The sequence below is a fragment of the Mustela lutreola genome, chromosome 1 (genome assembly GCF_030435805.1).
Source record: "Mustela lutreola isolate mMusLut2 chromosome 1, mMusLut2.pri, whole genome shotgun sequence".
NCBI lineage: Eukaryota > Metazoa > Chordata > Mammalia > Carnivora > Mustelidae > Mustela > Mustela lutreola.
The window spans coordinates 129,439,936-129,456,156 of record NC_081290.1 but is presented as its reverse complement, the minus strand read 5'-3'; the positions used below and the strand labels follow the sequence as shown (position 1 = coordinate 129,456,156).

Genomic DNA, 16,221 nt, shown 5'->3' with positions numbered 1-16,221 from the left:
AAAGTTAAAATGTAGTGTTGTTGTTTTTTTTAAAACTAAATATAATATCTTACATAACAGGATGGTGGTAGATTGTGTCCTACTCTATACAGGGTGATCTCAACCCTGTTTAATACTCAGGTGTCAAACATTGTTCTGGTTTCTATGAAAAGGCTTTGTAACACAAAATCCATGTCATAGTTTTGTCCTACATAGTATATCCAATCTAAATGATGCTCTATGGTCTGTAGAAATAGTCCACTAAACGTTTGTATTGTACCTCTCCTCTAAGCATAACACTTAGACACAAAGGGATAATTCATACTCATTTGCATTTTCAAGTTTGTAGACAACCAACTAATTCAAAAATCTGTACATGGACCAGAACCTAGTCCTTGTTTTTCTACCAAGCAACTATAAGTAACTGCAACCATTTTCTTTTCCTTTCTTTCCTTTTTTTTTTTTAAGATTTTATTTATTTTATTTGAGGAAGAGAGTGAACAAGAGAGAGAGCAAGAGGGCAGAGGAGGATTGGAGGGAAAGGGAGAGTAGGGAGACAGCTGAATAGGGAAAAGGCTGCAGGGCTGGACCCCAGGACTCCAGGATCATGACTTGATCCAAAGGCAATGCTTAACCCACTGAGCCACCCAGGTGTCCCTGCAACCGTTTTCTTATATCAAAATACTATACTAACATTTACTGTGCTTACTTGTAACTACGTAGTTTAACAGGGGAATGTTATCCCCTGTGGTTCCAGAAGCACTTTAAAAGTAATGGAAATTGTAATGCACTCTAGAGAGATTTATGAGAATATTAATTAAAATCAACTTGTCCTAGTTTTCATAGTTTTTCCAGAATTGAGAAGGATGATGAGTAGGGTAAAGTGACATGTTTTCAAAATATGTCTGCACCTCAAAGCTATAATTTTAAACAAAGTCTAATGAATCTTCAGAAAAGATGATTTCTGGTAGAACATAGCATTTTTAACTTCAAAAATTACACAATAATTTATACTTGGGACACAGGAGGGATTCAACTGAATTAATGAAATATGAAAGAAATAAGGCAATTTCTGACAGTGTTTGAGAAATCTATAGCTTTTTTTTCTCCCAAGGCAGAGCCTATTCATAGTTCTACTTTGATGTACACACTTAATATGTATTAACATTGACAAGAGTTAAGCACACAATTTAAAGGAGAAAATTGCACCATTTTGAGTATAGCTCCCAGATGATTTAATAAACACCAAAAAAGTACATTTAAATACAAATGTAAATGTAACTCAAAATACCAAAAGCTGTGGGGCACCTGGCTGGCTCCGTAGGTTAAACCTTTGCCTTCAGCTCAGGTCATGATCTCAGGGTCCTGGGATCAAATCCCACATGGGGCACTTGGTGGGGAGCCCACTTCCCCACTCTCTCTGCCTGTCTCTCTACCTACTTGTGATCTCTCTGTCTCTGTCAAATATTAAATAAAAATCTTTTAAAAATTACCAAAAGCAGAGAAGTTCAGCTCTGATTATGCTGTCAGGTACTAAGACAAATGAAGGGGGTGACAGGGCAAGGAGATCCAGAAATTTAATTTCATAGAGAACAAGCGCTCAGTCTGTTTAATTGATTATTTATCTACCAATTTTTACAGCCAGAATTGTTCTGGAACACTATTTTCTGATTATGATCCGATTAATACTTTTATGAAACTGCAGTTGAAAACGTTTGACTAGGGGTATCTGGGTGGGCCAGTCAGTTGAGGGGCTAACTCTTGATTTTTGGCTTAGGTCATGATCTGAGGACCCTGAGATGGAGCCCCCGAGGTGGGGGGAGCTCCACATTCAATGGGGAGCTGCTTGAGATTCTCTCCCTCTCCGCCTGCCCCTCCCCTGCCCACACACATGTTCTCTCTCTCTCTCTCTCTCTCTCTCTCTCTCTAAAATAAATAAATAAATCTTAAAAAAAAAGAAAGAAAGAAAGAAAGAAAACGTTTGACTAAACTTGCACAGTATTTATTTGAGGATAATGTTTCAGCACTTCCAGCTTGTCACCGAATACCATTCTTAACTTCCCTGTCCTCGTCTTGAGTCCCTTCATCTTGTCCAAGCTCATATTTGATCAAACCTCCTACTTCTCCGGTCCTAAAACAAAACACGAGCACAGACACACACATACATGTGGATGGTGAATTGACAGATTTAGATTATCCTTCCTTCTGTTTGACTTGAAAACTTTTTTTCCTTCTTCAATTAGGGGAAAACAATTTTTCAAGAACACTCATATAAGCCAGGTGCATTAAATGACTAAGTGTGGAGTCCAAAAAGGGACTGGAGAAGATGGGAAAAATCAAGATTCCAACATTCTATACATCTTCAATTTCAGGCCTTCCTTGACTCATCATTGCATTCCAGAAATTGATTCTAAGTAAAGAATCAAGAGTTATTTACAGCACTGTTCATAGTAATAAAAAAGTAGTGAGGCACCTGGCTGACTCGGTTGATGGAACATGTGACTCTTAATATCAGGATTATGAGTTTGAGCCCCACAGTGGGTGTAGAGATTACTTAAAAATAAAATATTTTTTAAGTAGTAGCAATCTAAATATTTAATAATAAAGCATTTATTAAATAAGTTATGCTAAAGCAATAGAATAGAATACTTTGAGGTTATTAAGCTCAAATTTTCAAGATTATTTTTTTTAATATTTTATTTAGAGAGAAAGCAGGAGGGGCAGAGGGAGAGAGAGACTCTCAAGCAGACTTCTTACTGAGCGTGGATACCCACTCAGGGTCTTAGTCTCACAAGAATTAGCCCTTCAACCAACTGATCTATCCAGGCACCCCAGATTTTCAAGATTATCGAGTAACATGAGTATATGCTCATAGTATACTTAGTGAGAAAAAACAGTAGATTCCAAATCTGAATTTACAATGATATCCCAATTTTTTATGGTATATGTAGATAGATATAGCTATAGAAATAAAAATTGGGCACTTTTAATGCATTTACTTATATAGAACATCAACTCAAAGTAAAACCTAAAATGAAATTCAGTATTCCAAAAATCGTGCTTTAAATATATGGTTGAGTTCTAGCTGGTAAAACCAACCAATTTACCAAACAAACAGAAACCACAAAAATCCCGAGCCTTCTTGAATAGAAATGAATATGTTTTAATGTATCCAGTTGGTTTTTAGATGACAAATTGGTTTCTCAGTTGGAAATATTGATCTAGTAACTAGGTAATGTTTGAATTGTGTTATGACCAGCTCTATGCCCACACGGAAAGTGAGAAGTTTGTCTTTTGACTACCAGCCTTTCCTTTGGTGTTCTATCCATCCAATCTTCAAGCTTTCTTCACTTCCTCACCCTCATTCACATCCATTCCCTGCTAAATAATACTATGCTTAGGAAAGGTTATAAAAAATTCATTTAGCCCGAGGTAAAAAAAGTACTAGCCAATTTCATTAAGTCCTTCCATCAAAGGTATTTGCTTATAGCAGGATATCAGCTGGGAAACCTCCAGTGTTCAACTGGGGCACTTTTTGCACTGGGATAGGGCAATTCTAACACCAGTAGGAACTCCACACCCCTTCACCCTGAAAATCCAAAGCCCATTCAGAACCAGTGTCATCATGCTCTATCCTGGACTCCTGCTGATTGCTTGAGAACTCATTTCTTTACAGATATTTGTTGGGGACCTACTATTCAAGAGGCACCCCTCTAGGATTTCAGAGCAAACTCTGGTACTCATGGCTGCACAAAATTCATGAAATAAAACATATAACATTCATTTAATAAAAATTGTCTATTGTTCATTCTAGGTTTTTCCTCTCTACTTTCTGCTTAATTTTTTAAAAATTGGTTTTTTGGGTTTTATTTTTAACTAATCTCTACACTCAACGTGGAGCTTGAACCTACAGTCCCAAGATCTGGAGTCTAATGCTCCACCAACTGAGCCAACTATTTAATTTTTTTTAAGGTTTTATTTATTTATTTGACAGAGAGAGAGAGAGTGATCACAAGTAGGCAGAGAGGCAGGCAGAGAGAGAGAGAGAAGGAAGCAGGCTCCCTGCTCAGCAGAGATCCCGATGCAGGGCTCCATCCCAGGACCCTGAGATCATGACCCGAGCTGAGGGCAAAGGCTTAACCCACTGAGCCACCCAGGCACCCCCCAACTATTTAATTGTTGAATAAAAAAAAAAAAAAAGAACAAATAATAAAGCTTAGATTTAACTTGGAAATACCTGTCGCACCAGGCCTCTGCTTTCTTTCACATTTCACACCTTGATTTTTTTCTTTTATGACTTTCTTTTAGGTCATTTTATGCAAACTTTAGACCCCTGATTACATCTCCACTTTAGTAAAGGAATAAGAAAATGAAAGTGCCACCTGCTTGCTACCACAATAGCAGTGATCGCCTATCTAAGTTTCAGTAGTTTATTTGAGAGGATGATGCTTTGTTCCATTAAATTGGAGTCTCTGGGGGTTCTTTTTCCCCAGATGTTAATCATCACCACTCTGTTACTTAAGAGGTTTTTTCTAGGTAATTAAAGATCTCTTCATATCATGCTTGAATATAAAGTCCTAAATTAGTCAGGTAGTGACCTTTCATCTTTTTAATTTTTTAATTTTTTATTAACATATAATGTATTATTGACCTTTCATGTTTTGAGTATAATGAGGTCTGTTTTAATGAACAAAATTATTTTTTGATACATTTTAAAAATATAAAGGAAAAATCTGATTATACGTTTCTAATACAGCTGGCCTTAAATAGCATTTAAGCTTAGTAAATAATGAGAATAATTTATAAACGCTATTACAAAAACTCAAACTTCGGGTTAAAAAACAAAGAAGCATCCTCCACCCCAAGAAAAACTCTCCTAAGAGAAAAACTCATTAAAAGAAAAACTGTGTAAAATATTTATTACTGTTTATATAATACTTTTTTTATGGACATCTGGATTTCGCCCCTACTTTTTTTATGTTTTAAATAATGAGATGTATTCAATTTGTGGATAAAAATGTCTATTTTATAAGGATTTTTTAAAAATTTGTTTATTTATTTTAGAGAAAGAGAGCAGGGGGGAGTAGCAGAGAGAAAGAGTGAATGAATCCATGTTGAGTATGGAACCTAACACGGAGCTCAATCCCAGGAACTCCCGAGACCAAGACCTGAGCGGAATCAAGGGTCTGCCACTTAACTGACTGAGCCACCACACGCCCTAGGAAATTTTTTTCTTTTCTCTTTCTCTCTTTTTGAAAAAGATTTTATTTATTTATCTGAGAGAGAGCACAAGCAGGGGCTGGGGGCTGAGGGTTGGGGAGGAACAGGGGGAGAAGCAGACTCCCCATTGAACAGGGAGGCTGCTTAGGGCTTGATCTCAGTACTCCAAGATCACACACCCTTAAGGGTCTCATCTGACCCTTAATCAGAGTCAGATGCTCCACTGACTGAGCCACCCAGGGCCCCAGGTAATTTTTTTCTTAATACACTAGTTTTTCCTTTAATATTCTAGTAAATGTGTTTCAACGAAGAGAAATAAGAACAATTACAAAAATAATCAGAAGTAACTGTGAAATCACCCCTTTGTAAAAAGTCCTTTATTAAGAGCTCTTCAGGGACGCCTGAATGGCTCAGTGGGTAAAGCCTCTGCCTTCAGCTCAGGTCATGGTCCTGGGGTCCTGGGATCGAGCCCTGCGTTGGCAGGGAGCCTGTTTCCCCCTCTCTCTCTGTCTACCTCTCTGCCTCCTTGTAATCTGTGTCTGTCAAATAAATAAATAAAATCTTAAAAAAAAAAAAAAAAGAACTTTTCAAATTAGCCAGTATGTGTCTCACGTTGCCTGTTCTGACCCCCTGACTGATACCAGTTCCTTATGGAAATAATGTAATGGACTGTGTAGTTAATATCCAGTTTTAAAATCCTCCTTCTTCTAGTAAACCGTCTCCTTCTGTTGAGATTAGAAAATATGTGCCCATCCCATATTCCTCACTGGAGCCACCACCCCCGGACCCGGTAGGCCAACTCTGTAACCACCCCCCCCAATAATGATTTGTTCCTGTGGTGAAGCTGTAATTTAAGCCAAATGATAGAGATTCTTCACCTAGAATTTCTCAAATTAGAGGAAAAAGAGGCCTCTTCTTCCTGAACTAAAGACCGTTCATTGTAACACTGGGATTCTCTGCCACCGTCCTCCCTATGCCCAGCAGAGCCTTCTGCAGAATGGAATTCAGCAGAGACAGGTAGGAACAACTGAGAGAGGACACTAAGAAGAGGCCTGGGAATCACTGTGCCCAATCCCAAACTCTGAGCCCCCAGTCGCTCCGGCTCTCTTCTACAGTTGCCTTCACCATTATGTGAACAAATACATTGTAGTTTTTTTCCTTGAACATATTGGAGTTTCTGTTACATGCAACTAAAGGAGAAGGGGTGGAGGGGGAGCAGGAGGAGGAAGAAGAAGAAGAAGCAAAAGGAGGGGAAGAAGAAGATTCAAAAAAGGTACTAGTTAAAACAATGGCAAACACTTTGCAAATTGGTGTGTTTCTACTATTTGAATCCAGTTGTTTCTAAGAATTCAGAAGTCAGCAATACTGGCCGGAAATTGCTAAAAATGTCCTCATCTATATATACATCAAAATCAATGGGACGTTTTATTACCAGGAGCCTCCAGAAAGCCTCTACTGAAATTCAGTTTGCTTCAGGAGGTGTTTTGGACATATTCTGGGTCCAGATTATTTCCCAGGGGGGAAAATGTCTGGACTGGGAGGGGGGGGGATGACAATGGGTGTGCAAAGAAAGAAGAACTTCCATTTCTTCTCATTTTTAAATTAACTAGTATGGTTAGGTAACAATGATTAATAATGGTATTTTGGTTTTACTACCCACTGTCGAATTTTACTTACTTGTTTTTTTCTTGGTTGGAGAGATCAATGAATATTAGGTAGAATAATAGAAGAAAATTTATTTTTCCTAAATACAGTAACCTCCCTCCATAGGTGTGACATTGTACGGATTCAAGAAAAGTACAAAGGTGGCACAAAAGACGAATGCGGTGTATATTCTGTTACAGTGATTTGCTATGTATTAACAATTCTTGTCACCCACTTCTTTGGCAGAGCCATTGTGAGGCTAACAAAGCCTTTGAAAAAATAGGAAATGGTTTATAAATATTAATAATAGTTTACCTTCCTATGTTTAGAAGCAGTAAGCCAACACAACCCACGATTTTTCATTGTGTTTATCAAAGAACATCTCTTCACTAAAATTCTAAGTTTAGTTATTGAGCATTTATATCATTACTGGTGAAGTGGTTCTCTTGGGAAGAACTGGGGACACTGACATAAGAATCTGTAAGATTAACAATGAACATGATTAAAATACCATAACAGAAAAAATCAGGAAATAATCTTGGGGCACCTGGGTGGCTTAGTGGGTAAAGCCTCTGCCTTCTGCTCAGGACATGATCCCAGGGTTCTGGGATTGAGTCCCGCGTTGGTCCCCCTGCACAGAAGGGAGCCTGCTTCTCCCTCTGCCTTTGCCTGCCGCTCCCCTGCTTGTGCGTGTTCTCTCTTTCTCTCTATGTGTCAAATAAATGAACAAAACCTTTTTTTATTTATTTTTTTTCCTTTTTTTTAAATTAATTTTTTATTTTTTATAAACATATATTTTTATCCCCAGGGGTACAGATCTGTGAATCACCAGGTTTACACACTTCACAGCACTCACCAAAGCACATACCCTCCCCAATGTCCATAATCCCACCCCCTTCTCCCAAACCCCCTCCCCCCAGCAACCCTCAGTTTGTTTTGTAAGATTAAGAGTCACTTATGGTTTGTCTCCCTCCCAATCCCATCTTGTTTCATTTATTCTTCTCCTACCCACTTAAGCCCCCATGTTGCATCACCACTTCCTCATATCAGGGAGATCATATGATAGTTGTCTTTCTCTGCTTGACTTATTTCGCTAAGCATGATATGCTCTAATTCCATCCATGTTGTCGCAAATGGCAAGATTTCTTTTCTTTTGATGGCTGCATAGTATTCCATTGTGTATATATACCACGTCTTCTTGATCCATTCATCTGTTGATGGACATCTAGGTTCTTTCCATAGTTTGGCTATTGTGGACATTGCTGCTATAAACATTTGGGTGCACGTGCCCCTTTGGATCACTACGTTTGTATCTTTAGGGTAAATACCCAATAGTGCAATTGCTGGGTCATATTTTCAACATTTTGAGGAACCTCCATGCTGTTTTTCAGAGTGGCTGCACCAGCTTGCATTCCCACCAACAGTGGAGGAGGAACAAAACCTTTTTTTAAAAATAAATAGCCCTGAAGGAGGGCCAGAGAATATTGGAAACCTGTTCCCCAAGAAGAGGATGGACACGCAAGACATCCAAATCCAAGTTTTCCTCAATTTATCAACTGCTATTTTTTCCCCTCCCTAAATGGACATTTGTGAATTCATTTGGAACTTAGAAGAAACTATTTCTAGGGAAAGAATGTTAAAGATGGTAGTTTGGTTTCTAGCAGGGCTTGTAAACCTACTAACCCTCATGTAGCCACACCGAAAAATTCTAGTTCCCTGCTGTTCCTGAGGGAAAACAGCAACATTCCACCCTGCAACCCAGGATGCTGGAATATCTCCCTATTTCCCAAACTGCTGTCCACCACAACTGCCCAGTTTGGAAAGTAGGCATAAAATGCTCCAGTATCCTCTCCTACTGGGCCAACAGAGAAAGACAATTGTTTTCCTCATAGTGACAAAAGAAACAAGAATTCTCAGATAGCCAATGTGAACAGGAAGGGGGCAATGACTCACATATTAGGGATGTTCCAAAGTTAGTTTTCAGGCTTGGGAAGGACCTATACCCAGGAACTTGCTTCATTTTCTTTCACAGTGAGTTTGTCATTGCTGCCCCGTATGTTTGGTTTAGTTTAATAGAAATAGCTGTGTCGCTTCTTGATCATGAGAGGTGGCAGGTGTTCTGACTCTTCTTTCTTGTGGGCAAATAATAGAACCTGTAAAACCCAGGCCACTCCCCTCCCCTAGCCCTTTGGCTTCCATAAAGCCTCAAAGGAAAGGTCACTCTGGACAATTGGAACTGAGGTACCAGAAACCGTGCACAAGTCCTACCAGCCACCTCACAGGATTCTCTAATGACATGACCTATGCACTGTCGCCTTTACATTAGTCCAGCTACAACTAAAGCCAGAAATAACTCTGACATCCATAAAAAAATTTAAGGTTCAAAATTCTTTCTCCATCCCCACCCCACCAGTATTAGCTTGTAGATGAACTAGCTAATGGTCACTCATGACATTTTTTTTTGCTGCAAAATTATTGGCTAATTATACCAATTATTGTATTCATAGCCTATCAGACCATGCTTTGATCATCTAGAGACAAAAATGTTCCTTGGACTCCATCCATGGGGCAACAACTGGTGTCTGTTTTGATTGTTCTTTCTGAAAACCCCATTGCCAGTAGGGCTCATCATCATCATCGACCACTGAGGCTTGGCATGGCTCCAGAAAGAACGATTAGGGCACGGCATCCAGAGTCCTCAGGAGAGGAATTCCTGCTTGGCAACTCTCCCTTCTGAAGCATTCAAAAAAAAAAAAAAAAAAAAAAACCGAATAATCACACAAACATGTACTCTCCTCTCCAAAGAATTATCACCCTATCTTTCCGAACCCTGGACATTCTGATTACATGGGTATACACACATTGAAGTGATAAAAGCCTCTCTCTGTTTTAGAGCGCCCTTCCCTGCAGACCACATTACTTACAGATCGCCATGTTGAGGACAATCCAGTAAGATGTAAGGATGTATGGAGAAGCAAGGAAATATCTACAACTTGACAAAATATTCACATATCTATGCTTTGGTTGAATAATTTAAGATTCTTCCAAACCGTACATGTATCTTTACATTTGAAAATGTCCAGGGACCACCTGGCATTAAAGCTTAATCATCTTTCAGAAAACTTTTTTCCATATAAGTCAAAGCTTAGTGAACTATTAAAGTAACATAAGCATAAAATGGAATTGTCAAGATCATATCAGATAATATGATGGTTGGATTAAACTGTGCCTCAAAAAATAACTGAAAACATATTTACATTCTGTCATTCCTCAGTACCTATATTACCTTTGAGTCAGTAAATACATGATGACTGTTGATGTTCAAAAGTGTTTCTGACTCTGCTGTATTCACAGTATTATAAATGCACTCATCATTAAATTGTGGTTTTAAACAATTTAGTAGTATAAACTATTACAGATTTTTATCTCTAATGGTTCATTTTTTCTCACAGTTTTGATACACACATCCTATTTATGGGAGGGCATGATAATTCAGGTTAGAGGCAGATTGAAACAAGAACCATCTGTCCTTTTCCCCCCGTCTAAGTCCTTCTGTCATAATTAATTGTTGTTTTAAAAAAAAAAAAGCGTACCACCTCTTTGCTGGTGTCTCGCAAGAGGTCAGCAGTCATTGTCTTCTTTTAGAGTAATGGTGCTTAAAATATTACATGCTTTGTCCTCTGCGGCACTAAACACATGACGTACTGTTGTGGTTCCAAAGCCTTCCCATAGACTGAGAGAGACAGGTGGAAACCACTTTTGTGAATGTCAGAGTCTAACAAAATGGGGACAAAATTTAAAATGTTAGTTAAGACTGTTCCACTTTGTATTAAGTATTTCAGCTGTCTGCCTCATGGGGATGAAAAAGCAACTGAAGAAAAAAAATAAACATATCATGGTTATATTGATAAAAATTAGCTGTTAAAAATCATAAGAAAAATACTGATTTTACATCAAGGTGTGTCAATGCTTGACAGAAAATAAGTTAAAAGCATAAACCTACACTTCCTAAAGACTTCTGCCATTCCTTAATTTCAAAATTATCCCAGGAGAAACTGAAAGGAGCCAGAGCTAGGATTTAATATTTTTATTTAATTTTTCTTAGAAGGAAATTGATTCTAGGAGGGACCAACATGGTGGGGATGGTAATTGAGAAGATGAAAGATCTGCTCAGAGGTATTGTGTTATGAGCCCTGGAGGGGCTCCCAAAGGATCTACATCAACTCAAGTGGACGATTCATAAAATTGTGTTACAGTCCTCAAAAACACTACCTGGGTATTTATTCAACCAGCATGTTGTAAATACCTTCTCTGTACCCAAAATTGGATATAGAGAGGGGGCAATGAGATGCAAAATTGATAGCAGATATTGTTGCTGCTGTTTTTAATCATCAAGGAACTTTAATCTATTGGGCTCAGCCATTAAATCCAGAATAAACCAAATAATAGAGACCTCCTCTAGTGCTGTGATTTGGGGAACCACAAAGGATCTCTCTTTCCCAGAATATCCTTTCCCTTAGTCTGCCCATTTTTCTGAAGTCCTCCCTATTAAAACCAATCTTCAAGTTCAGGCTTTTTATTTAGGTAAAGATGTGGAACACACACATACACAGAATCCTTATAAAGCCCCTATTATAATATAATTATGTTACTTCGAGGGCTCATACAGTTATCAGGTAACATTTCAGTCTTGGCATAGAGCAAAACAAGGTCCTGAGGTAGTGAAATCTAAGACAGGAAACCAAAATATAGGTAAGGAAGGAAAAACAGAATGGTCCAGAATAAAATGTGGGAAGTAGTTCAGGGGAATTACAACATCAATAAAGTGAGTTCAAACTACAGGTCCATAATATAGGGGCATTTCAATGCCACCGTGATAAAGCTAAAACTCTACTTACAAAGAATGAAAAGCTGAGAGGTTATTATCAAGAAGAGTGTGTTAGTAACGGGGCCATATAGTCTTCAGACTAGATCAGAAGAGACAGAGACGGAAATCAGGGAGCTCAGTGAAGACTATGGACTTTTTCAAGAATATAGAGACAAAATACTTGAATTAGATGGAGGTATAATAAGAATAAATTTTTATTCTAAATAAATATAATGAACTGTAGTAACAGACTGGTTATGAGAATTGCGGGAAAGAGAGGCACTACCTCATGACTTTTACTGGGAGGTAACGGGAAGTTGGTGATGGCCTTGAAAGATGCAAGGACGCTGGAAAGAATACCCAGTTTGGCCACTGTTGGCTGCGTGGAAAGCTGGGGATTGGCCAATGTTACTCTAAACAACTCTAGTCATATGATCGACTAGACATTTCCTTTTGCCTTATGACCCAGGACTAGAGATTTCGTGAGATATGGGCCAAAGAATCTGCAAGTCACAAAGAATCCAAGCCTTGGGGTAGATGACAAAGAGCAGAAAGCCAAGGGTAAGATTTCTTGGAATGTTCACAGTGTGGTAGGAAGGAACAGAGCCATCCTAACTTAAAGGAAAGCGATAAAGAGGAAGCAGAGGAAAGGAGGAAGAGGGAGCTTTAAGAATAAGATGATCTGTGGTATAAAGTGGGAATCTAAAATATTCATTTTTTTTCTCACCTTCAAATGATTGTCTAGCTTGATCTAGAATTCTGACATAGACATTCTTTTAGTACTTTGAAATTAATCCACTGTCTTTGGCTTCTGTTCTTATGTAAGAAGTCGGGTGTCATTTCAATTATCATTCCTTTGTTGTTCTTACTTTTAAACTATTCTCTTTGTTCTGAAATCTCACTAAAATGTATTTTTTATTTATACTGCTTGGAACTCACTGGGAATCATGAATCTAAGGACTATGTCTTTTAGCAATTCTCAAAGTTCTTCAGGTGTTCTTTCTAAATATTACATTTCTCCCATTCTCTTCATTCTTTCTTTTTACAGACCCAAATGTTTTATAAGGGTGGTTGAAAGTTAGACCTTTTCATTTTCTTCTCCATCCCAATTGACCTCTTGCTCTCTTTCTCTCTCTCTCTTTTTAAGAAGAGAACAGATATGTTTAATTATTTTATTTTTTTAAGTGAACTCTACACACACCATGGAGCTTGAACTCACAACTCCAAGATCAAGACACATTCTCTAGTGAGTGAGCCGGCTGTGCGACTCCAATTTACTTCTCTCTTACATTTTCCATCTCTTCCTCCCTCCAAGTGATGACATATGGGTAATTTCCTCAGGCCTACTTTGTAGTTTATCAAGTCTCATTTCTGCTCTTTAACCTTTCTATTAATATTTCATTTCAATTACTTCAAGTTTTCATTTATTGAAATTGTATTCAATTATTTCTTTCAAATCTGTATGTTGGTTTTTCATAGACTCTTTATTATTTTCTCCTACTTTAAAGCCTTTCTTTTATGCCATTAATCACATTATATTTACTTTATAGTCCCTATTTAATAGTTCTGTTATCTGAAGTTCTCAGGTAACCTAATCCCTAAATTGTTGTGTCGTACTCACTGACTCTCAGACTTGGCGAACTATTTCCTTGTATGCTTTGTATTTGGGAATGTGTGTTCCTCTTCAGCATGGGAATCCCTGACAGCCTGAGCAAGCGAGGTGTCCCTTTCACAACAGTTTTTATGTTTGCTTCTTCCAGAAGCCTTAGGGTTTTCACTGGACAGGACCAATTTTTCTATCACTTTTTTGACTTAGAGAGACTTGGTCCAGAGAGATAGTATTAATCAGCATTCAGCAAACCACCATCTATTTTTATAAATAAAGTTTTATCAAAACACAAAGGTGCTCATTTATCTACCTATTGTCTGCTGCAACTTTCCTTCTACAATGGCAGAGTTGAGTCTAACTGAGTCTTCATTAGAGACTCTAAGTCCCAGAAAGCTGATAGTGTTTACCATCTGGCTCTTTCACAGAAAATGTTTGCCACACCCTGGTATAAATTCAAATCCTAAGCTGGAGTAAGAGCAGCCATAAGGTCTAGATACTCAGGGAAGAGACCATTTCCTTCCACCTTGATTCTAAGCTGACAAGTTTTTTTGCGGACTCAAGGTGCTACTCAGGAGTTGTTTTTGTTTTTTGTTTGTTTGTTTGTTTGTTTGATAGTCCATGCTTTCACTAAGGACTCAGCTTTGGAGGGGGGCGGGTTCCTGAATTCATGCAGATTTACTGATTTCTACTCTCTTGCATGAGACCAGAGAACTCACATCCCTAGGACATTTAAATCCAAACTCCTCGATCTAGAAAAGCACATATTTTCCCACCACACCGGCAACCCCTCGACAGGACTGCAGCTCCCACAGCTCCTCTACTAATTACTTTTCTCTCCTGCAGGTATCCCTTTACAAATCAGCTGTGTACTAGTTATTCTTTTTCAGCAGTAACAGGTGTTTTATAGCAAAACATTTCTCTAGTTATGTAATATGTCATATTTCTGGGAATTGAAAGTTGTGTAAAATGGAACTAGAATTTTGGAAGACTGAGAAATTTTAAATTTTGCTAAAACAATTTTAGGCTTATGAATAGGACTATGTATGTGGAGTCACAAATGTAGCAGATATTTAGCAACATTGAGAAAGAACTAGGTAATGAGGGAAGTAAAGATACATATGGAGTCACTAATGACTGGGGGTCACATGAGAGAAAGGACTCTGACCTCAGACTTGCCCCAGTTTAAATCCTACATGTGTGACCCTTAGGAAGTAGTTTAAATTCTCATGACCTCAATTTCCTTACCCATGAAATGGGCATAATAAGGTCCAACATAATAGCAAAATTGCAAGACATGATCCTTGCAGTTAACATGAATGTGTTATAAAGTCTTTAGAATGCTCCTCCCTCTTCAGATTACCTCATTCCCGCTTCGAAGGAAAGGAAGAACCGTGTTTAACATGTGGCATAGATCACAGCAAATATTTTTAGCTGCATTTAGCCGTTGTCATTGTTTCCATGGCAACCACCCTACCCTGAGAAGAGGGGCAGAACACATAAAGATGCTATCTATAAAAGATTGATAGTCGCTTGTTTGAAATGATCTTCATAAGTCTCAGGGTTATGAGGGCAGGAGTTATCCCAAACATGTGGCAATAAAACTTCAAGTAGTTATCAACCGTTTCCCTTGAGAAACTACTTAGTAACATTTAACTATTTAATAATCTGTTCTCCCTGCCTTCTCAACTGTTCTAGAAAGTTGTCTAGATTGATATAGGTAATTTGTCAGAATATATATATTAGGTAAACATTAGGAAGGAAAAAAGAAGCCAGAAAACATGGTGTGAGGCCAAAGGGGAGTTGAGGTCTGGGAAAGGAAGGCAGGAGGTTGGTTTTGATTGTGGGGGCTGGGAGGTAGAGTCATGCAGCCTAGAAGCAGGGGAGAGGGGAAGGGAACAACTGTCAGACGAAAAATGCAATTCAGTGTTAATCTCACTATATAGTGGTAGCACAACCACGTGAAGGCCTTCCTTGAATCTTATTTCTTCAGATGCAGCATTTTTTCCTACTAAAGAAACCCATGGCTCATTTCTCCAATAAATTCTTTAGATTACCTTTCTTGTCAAATCCAATGTTTTCTGATAGGATTTTTCCCTGTTTCCTGGAACTCACAGAGGACAACACCAATCAGCTCTCCAAATGGGTTTTCTATACTTCACAGTGTTTTAATCAGTCCAGTTTCATTTCTTAAAATCTGAGACTTGTTTTCAGTTAGAACCTATTCAAGTACAATGAATATAGGGATACAAATCCCCCTTGGTTGTCTATTTAAAATTACTTATAAACACATAATTAACATGACATAATTTCCCTTCCAACCATGCCTAGAGAAAAAGGAAAGCAATATTGTGTCTGTACACTTTGAGTCTCTAAAATACAAATGCCCTCAATTATTAGGGTGATTATGTTCTAAAGAGAAAAAACAACTTTTATTTCCTTTTTTATTGCTTTTAGGGACAGTGAAAGAGAAAGCATGTGAGCAGTGGAGAGGGCAGGGGGATATGAAAAAGAGAGTGGAGCCCAAAGCAGGGCTTGATCTCACGACCTCATCACAACCACGAAATCATGACCTGCATGGAAACCAAGAGCCCATCGCTGAACAGACTAAGCCACCCAGGCACCCCAAGGAAAACAACTTTTAAAAAATTTACTAAATGAATAAATACATCAAAAATCTCAATTTTATTTACTGTGAAAAGCTACTGAAAAGGCATTCTTCTTCATGCTAGGAAATTCAGGTTGTGTAGAACTTGTCTAGATATATCCAGGACTTTTATTTAGAAGATGGAAGTAGGTGGGGGGATGGGTGAGTCCGGTGGTGGCTATCAAGGAGGGCACGTATTGCATGGAGCACTGGGTGTGGTACATAAACAATGAATCTTGGAACACTGAAAAAAATCAA

The 16,221-nt window shown here is 38.3% G+C and overlaps 1 long non-coding RNA gene across 1 annotated transcript in view; it reads left to right on the top strand.

Annotated features, from left to right (window-relative positions):
• LOC131831943 (uncharacterized) overlaps window positions 1–15,980 on the top strand; it is a 30,206-nt gene extending 14,226 nt beyond the window's left edge. Inside the window, exons 3-4 of the long non-coding RNA XR_009353872.1 lie at window positions 8,235–12,271; window positions 15,774–15,980. This is a non-coding gene — a long non-coding RNA (uncharacterized LOC131831943). The remainder of the gene's footprint in view (window positions 1–8,234; window positions 12,272–15,773) is intronic.
• Window positions 15,981–16,221: the final 241 nt, after the last annotated feature.